Here is a 7,567-nt window from a genome sequence, read left to right on the forward strand (position 1 = left end):
ATGGAGAAGACTCTTGAGAGTCCCTTGGACTGTAAGGAGATCCAACCAGTCCACTCTAAAGAAGATAAATCCTGGGTGTTCATTGGAAGGACTGATGCTAAAGCTGAAACTCCAATACTTTGGCCACCTCATGCGACAAGTTGACTCACTGGAAAAGACTCTGATGCTGGGAGTGATTGGGGGCGGGAGGAGAAGGGGACGACAGAGAACGAGATGGCTGGATGGTATCACCAGCTCGATGGACATGAGTTTGAGTGAACTCTGGGTGTTGGTGATGGATAGGGAGGCCTGGCGTGCTGTGATTTATGGGGTCGCAAAGAGTCGGATACGACTGAGCGATTAAACTGAACTGAACTGAACTTGAGTGTTTCACCTTGGCTTTATCCTGTTTGGGACTCTCTGGGTTTCTTGGACTTGGGTGATTATTTCCTTTCCCATTTTAGGGAAGTTTTCATCTATTATCTCCTCAAATGTTTTCTCATGGCCTTCTTTTTGTCTTCTTCTTCTGGGACTCCTATGATTTGAATGTGGGGTGTTTGACATTGTCCCAGAGGTCTCTGAGGTTTTCCTCATTTCTTTTAATTCGTTTTTCTTTTTTCCTCTCTGCTTCATTTATTTCCACCATTCTGTCTTCCACCTTGCTTATCCTGTCTTCTGCCTCAGTTATTGCACTGTTGGTTCCCTCCACAGTGCTTTTGATCTCAGTTATTTCATTATTCATTATTGGTTGACTCTTTTTATTTCTTCTAGGTCCTTGTTAAACATTTCTTGCATCTTCTCAATCCTTGTCTCTAGACTATTTCTCTGTAACTCCATTTTGTTTTCAAGATTTTGGATCATTTTTACTATCATTATTCTGAATTCTTTTTCAGGTAGTCTCCCTATCTCCTCCTCTTTTGTTTGGTTTGGTGTACATTTATCAAGTTCCTTTACGTGCTGAATATTTCTCTGCCTTTTCATCTTGTTTAGATTTCTGTGTTTGGGGTGGTCTTTCTGTATGCTGGAATTGTGTAGTTCCTCTTTATTGTTGAGGTTCCACCCTGTGGGAGGGATTGGACGAGTGGCTTGTCAAGGTTTCCTGGTTAGAGAAGCTTGTGTCGGAGTTTGGTGGGTGGAGCTGGATCTCTTATCTCTGGAATGCAATGAAGTGTCCAGTAGTGAGTTTTGAGGTGTCTATGTGTTTGGTGTGACTTTTGGCCGCCTGTATTTTAATGCTTAGGGTTATGTTCCTGCGTTGCTAGAGAATTAGCTTGCTATGTCTTGCTCTGAAACTTGTTGGCTCATGGGTGGAGTTTGGTTTCAATGTAGGTATGGAGGCTTTTGAATGAGCTCTTGTTGATCAATGTTCCCTGGAGTCGGGAGTTTTCTGGTGTTCTCAAGTTTTGGATTTAAGCCTCCTGCCTCTGGTTTTCAGTCTTATTCTTACAGTAGCCTCAAGACTTCTCCATCCATACCACACTCCTTTTGAAGAGAATGTGCTGCCTTTCTGGGTGCCTGGTGTCCTCCGCCAGTGTTCAGAAGTTGTTTTGTGAAATTTGCTCAATGTTCAAATGATCTTTTGATGAGTTTGTGGGGGAGAAAGTGGTCTCCCCTTCCTAGTCCTCCGCCATTTTAGGACTGCCCCTGAATGTTGAGTTTTAAGCCAGCTTTTTCACTCTCCTCTTTCATCTTCAGCAAAAAAATCTTTAGTTTCTCTTAACTTTCTGCACTTTCTCTTCACTTTCACTTTAGCATTCGAATGATTCTACCATCTGCATATCTGAGGTTGTTGATATTTCTGCCAGCAATCTTGATTCCAGCTTGTGATTCATCTGGCCTGGCATTTCGTATGATGTACTCTGCATGTAAGTTAAATAAATAAGGTAACATACAGCCTTGTCACACTCCTTTCCCAAGTTTGAATCAGTCCTTTGTTCTATGTTCTGCACTTTTGAAGGATAATTTTGCAGGGTAAAGAATTGGTGACATCACTTCTATGAAGGATCTGAAAATAGTTGAACTTTTTAAATTTGTTCAGCTCTTCCCTTACTGTTGGGCTTCCCTAGTGGCTCAGCAGTAAAAAAAAAAAAAAAAAAAAAAAATCCACCTGCAATTCAGGAGACACAGGAGACGCGGGTTTCATCCCTGGATCAGGAAGATCCCCCTGGAGGAGGGCATGGAAACCCACTCCAGTATTCTTGCCAAGAAAATCCAGAAGATTCTGGCAGGCTACCATCCATGGGATGAACATGACTGGAGCAACTGAACACGCACACATTCCTTGCTGTTATAATAGATTGGTGACTTCTAAGCTCCTTACACAGAAGTCCCATGATGTTTTTAAAATGCTGTTTTTCTCTCATAAAAACAATTTAATGATGGTTGACTCAGTTCACAAATCTCTGTCCTTTTTAATGTGCAGAAATAGTCCTTGGACAGCCTAACCCAAAGGGTGGGCACTGACTAAACTGAATGAGTCAGAATCCCCACCCTAGGGATTAAGTCAGAGAAAGTCACGCTCCCCTTATCTCTCACCTCTTTGTGAAGGGTCAAAACAAAAATTCATCTCCAGTGATTTTTTAAAATGAATTAATAATTAAAAAAAAAATAGAGAGAGAGATGCAGGATAGATTTAGGATGATTTTCCTGTTCTTGGGTCAGTGCAACCCTGATCCCCAGCTCTACATCCCTACAACAGATTAACCTTTTCTACTCAGCTTCTCCAAGAAAATTTCTGTTTCTTACAACCAAGAAGTCAAATTCAGTGAGTTTGAATCTTTCCATAAATTAAAGTGGGCACGAATATCACATTTCCATATTGCTAAGCTAGTGGAAAAGTCATCCACCATCTGGGTAGCTCCAAGGTCCAGGGTCTTCCCTAGCCCCAGACAGTGGGAAACAGCCAGCTGCCAAGACCAGAGGAACCAGGGTAGCCACACACACAACCCCAGGAGCACCAACTGTATGAAGTCAATCGGACAATGGGAGTTGAGAGCAGAGATTGTGTGGCCACCAAATGAACTGCTCTGGAGAGAAAGCAGGAAGACTGTTTCCCAGAAGAAAAATCATTTCCAGAAGGAAATCAGAGGGCTCTGCCCAACTGGGATCTGAGTAATCCTGATGGATTGCCCTTGCTTTTGCTGAATCTGCAGAAATAAATACATCATGGCAAGTCACGTGCAAGAGAATTTTAGTGAACTATAGGGGACCTAAGGCATCTTGAAGAGCAAAGGTTTAGAAAAATATTGTTGCAAAGAGACCACAGAGTAAAACCTCTCAATCCCAATGCCCTAGACACTTTCTCCTCTCTCGGGTCAGATGTTATCAGCCAGGGAAGGGGATGAGGAAGAGGTTAGTACATGGTGACACCGCCGTGCAGGCTGTGGGGTCTGTTCCCATCCAACATCAGCCCAAGGGGGGCAGACACTTACTTTAAACATTCATTAGTGGTTCGTCACCTAGCAGTATTTCCTCCCTCCATTTCAACAGGCAGAGGGGCCCTTACTCATCAAAAATGCTGGGAGGCTCTTTTCGTTTTCATGAGAGCTGCACACTCATTGAGTGGGTTACTCTTGGTGTCTGGGTGGTAGACTCACAGAAAAGAGAGCACATGTTAGGACTTCATGTCTTTTTAATGCTTTATAATTTCCATTATGTGGATATACCTCATTTTTAAAAACCTATTCATCATTTGATATACATGCGGGGTGTTTTCAACTTTTGATTGCTATTAATAATGCTATTTTGAACATTCATGTAACACTTTATGTAGAGATATGTTTTTATTTTTTTCATTTGTCATTTTTCTTGTGTACATATACGAGAGTAGAATTGGAAGGTCACATGGAAACTCTATGATTAGCATTTTGAGGAATTACCAAATTGTTTTCTGTACTGTTTTAAATTGCAGTAACAATGTTGTATTCCAGTTTCTCCTCATCCTTGCCAATACTTGCTATTGTTTTCTTTTTTTATTTTAGGCAACCTAATGGTACAATCTCATTGTGAATTTGATTTGCATTTCCCTAAAGAATAATGATTAATTTTGTTGAGAATAGTTTCGTGTTTTTATTGGCAATTCATATATCTTCTCTAGGCTTCCTTGGTGGCTCAGTATTAAAGAATCTACCTGCCAATGCAAGAGACACAGGTTCGATCCCTGATTTTGGCAGATCCTCTGGAGAAGGAAATGGCAACCCACTACAGTGTTCTTGCCTGGGAAATCCCATGGACAGAGGAGTCTGGTGAGCTACCATCCACGTGGTCATAAAGAGTTGGACATGACTTAGTGACTGAACAGCAACAACATATCTTCTTTGGAGAAGTGTCTATTCAAATCCTTTATCCATTAAAAAAAAATTGGATTGGCTTCTTACTACAAATTGTAAGATTTCTTTATATATTCTGGACACAAAATCTTTAACAGACATACAATTTACAAATATATTCTCTCATTCTGTGGGTAATATTTTCATTTCTTGATGGTATCCTTTGAAACATGAAACATAAAAGTTTTATTTTCATAAAGTTCAAATTAAATTAGGATTTATCCATGTCATCTGTGAATGGAAATTGTTTTATGTTGTCCTGCATACTCTGGATACACTTATTTCTCTCTCTCTTTTAAATTATAAGATAACTTTGCATTCTGTTTCTTAAAATGTAGCTGATACACAATATTATGTAAATTAAAGGTGTACAATATAGTGATTCACAAGTTTTAAAGGTTGCACACTGTGGTCATTATAAAATATTGGCTGTATTCCCTTATTGTACAACTTACACTTGTAGTTTATTTTATACACAATAGTTTGCATTTCTTAATCCCCTAGCCCTATATTGCCCCTCCCCACTTCCTCACCCCACTGGTCATCACTAATTCGTTGTCTATATCTGTGAATCTGCTTCTTTTTTATTGTATTTACTAGTGTGTTGTATTTTTTAAATTCCATGTATCACAAATAATGGGAGAGTGTTTGTCTTTCTCTGTCTGCCTTACGTCACTTAGTATAATACCCTCCAAGTCTTTCTATGTTGTCGCAAATGGCAACATTTCATCTTTTTATGCCTCAGTAGTATTCCATTGTGTATATATACCACATTTTCTTTATCCATTTATGGATAAAGCAACCTAGGTTGCTTCCATATCTTGACGATTGTAAATAAAGCTGCTATGGAAACTGACATATACATGCTGCTGCCACCGCTAAGTCACTTCAGTCGTGTCTGACTCTGTGCAACCCCATAGACAGCAACCCACCAGGCTCTGCCGTCCCTGGGATTCTCCAGGCAAGAACACTGGAATGGGTTGCCATTTCCTTCTCCAATGCATGAAAGTGAAAAGTGAAAGTGGAGTCGCCCAGTCATGTCTGACTCTTAGCGACCCCATGGAGTGCATCCTACCAGGCTCCTCCATCCATGGGATTTTCCAGGCAAGAGTACTGGAGTGGGTTGCCATTGCCTTCTCCGTTTTTGTTTTTTCAGATATATACCCAAGAGTGGAATTGCTGGATCATATGGGTCTCTTTCTTCAATAATTGCTGAGGGCAATACCTCCAGTACAATGCTGAATAGCAGTGGTGAGATTAAACATCTTTGTCTTGCACATGATCTCAGGTGGAAGGCATTCAATCTTTCTGGTAGCTGTGGGGTTTCATAGGTTTCTTGATTAGTTAGAGGAGTTTGCATTCTATTCTTTGTTGAATATTTTTTCAAGAAAAGATTTTGAATTTTATCAAATGCTTTTTCTGTGTCTATTCAAATGATTGTGTGGGGTTTTGTCCTTTATTCTATTATTGTAATATGTCAATTGATTTTTAAATTTTAAACCAGCATTACATTCTGGGGAAAAATCCCACTTAGTCACAGTGCATAATCCTTTTTATCTATTGGTGGATCCAGATTGATAGAATTTTTGGAGAACTTTTGTGTCAATATTCTTGTGATGTCTTTATTTTGTTTTAGTATCTGGTCAATAATTGTCCTTGTAGGATGAGTGGGAAAGGTTGTGTTCTTTGTCTTTATTTATTTTTGAATAATTTGTGAAGGAAAGGTAGTATTTTTTGCATATTTGGTATAATTCACCACTGAAGCCATCTAGGCCTGGAATTTTCCTTGTAAAAAGTTTTTAAATTACTAGTTCAACGTTTTTACTTTTTAATAGGTCTATTTACATTTTTTATTTCTTCCTGAGTCAGTTTTGGTACTTTGTGTCTTCCTAGGAATTTGTCTATCTCATCTGGTTTATCTTATTTGTTAGTATGTAGTTTTCACAGTGTTCCTTTATGCTTCTTATTTCTGTAAGTTTGTTTCCCTATTTTAAAACTGGAGTCTTCTCTCCTTTCTCTTGCTCAGTCTGGCTGATGGTTTTTAAACTGGGTCTATCTGATTCACGGTGTTGTTCAAGTGCTCTCTTCCCTTGTTGGTCATCCTCCTGCTTGTTCTGACCATTATTGACTGTGATACTGCAAAAAAGCCTCCAACTCTTGTTGGGTTATCTGTTTCTTCATTCGATCCTGTCAGCTTTGCTTGTACTTTAAGGGTTTTTTTTTTTTACATAGTGGTCTGTTATATCTTTTCATGTATAGTTAATATTTTTGTGTCTTATTGAGGGATTAACACTTTGTCAGCATAAAATATTCTTCGTCTTTAGTATCAAGTTTTGTCTTAAAGTCTATTTTGTCTGTTGTTGGTATAGACACTCCAGCACTATTTCAATTACTGCTTGATTACTATTTTGACTGTATAAATATTTCCACCTTTTCATTTTCAATCTGTTAGACCTTTGAGTCTGAAGTTTCTCTTGTAGACAGAATAGGGTTAGATTGTGGGTTTTCAAATTTTTCTTCCAAGCTTTCCTTTTTTTGCTTAGTGTTTAATTCATTTTTATTTAATGTAATTACTGAAAGGATCACAACAAACTAGAAAATTCTGAAACAGATGGGAATACCACACCAGCTGACCTACTTCCTGAGAAATCTGTATGCAGGTCAAGAAGCAACAGTTAGAACTGGGCATGGAACAACAGTCTGGTTCCAAATTGGGAAAGGAGTAGGTCAAGGCTGTATATTGTCACCCTGATTATTTAACTTATATGCAGAGTACATCATGAGAAATGTTGGGCTGGATGAGGCACAAACTGGAATCAAGATTACTGGGAGAAATATCAATAACCTCAGATATGCAGATAACATCACCCTTATGGCAGAAAGTGAAGAAGAACTGAAGAGCCCCTTGATGAAAGTGAAAGAGGAGAGTGAAAATGTTGACTTAAAGCTCAACATTCAGAAAACCAAGATCATGGCATCTGGTCCCATCACTTCATGGCAAATAGATGGGGAAACATTGAAAACAGTGACAGACTTTTTTAAGGGGGAGGTTTCCAAAATCACTGCAAATGGTGACTGCAGCCATGAAATTAAAAGATGCTTGCTCCTTGGAAGAAAAGTTATGATCAACCTAGACAGCATATTAAAAAGCAGAGACGTTACTTTGCCAACAAAAGTCCATCTGGTCAAAGCTATGGTTTTTCCAGTAGTCATGTATGGATGTGATATTTGTACTATAAAGAAAGCTGATTGCTGAAGAA

Source organism: Moschus berezovskii, chromosome 21 (genome assembly GCF_049115385.1).
Source record: "Moschus berezovskii isolate FMDL1 chromosome 21, NW_MosBer_1.0, whole genome shotgun sequence".
Classification (NCBI taxonomy): domain Eukaryota; kingdom Metazoa; phylum Chordata; class Mammalia; order Artiodactyla; family Moschidae; genus Moschus; species Moschus berezovskii.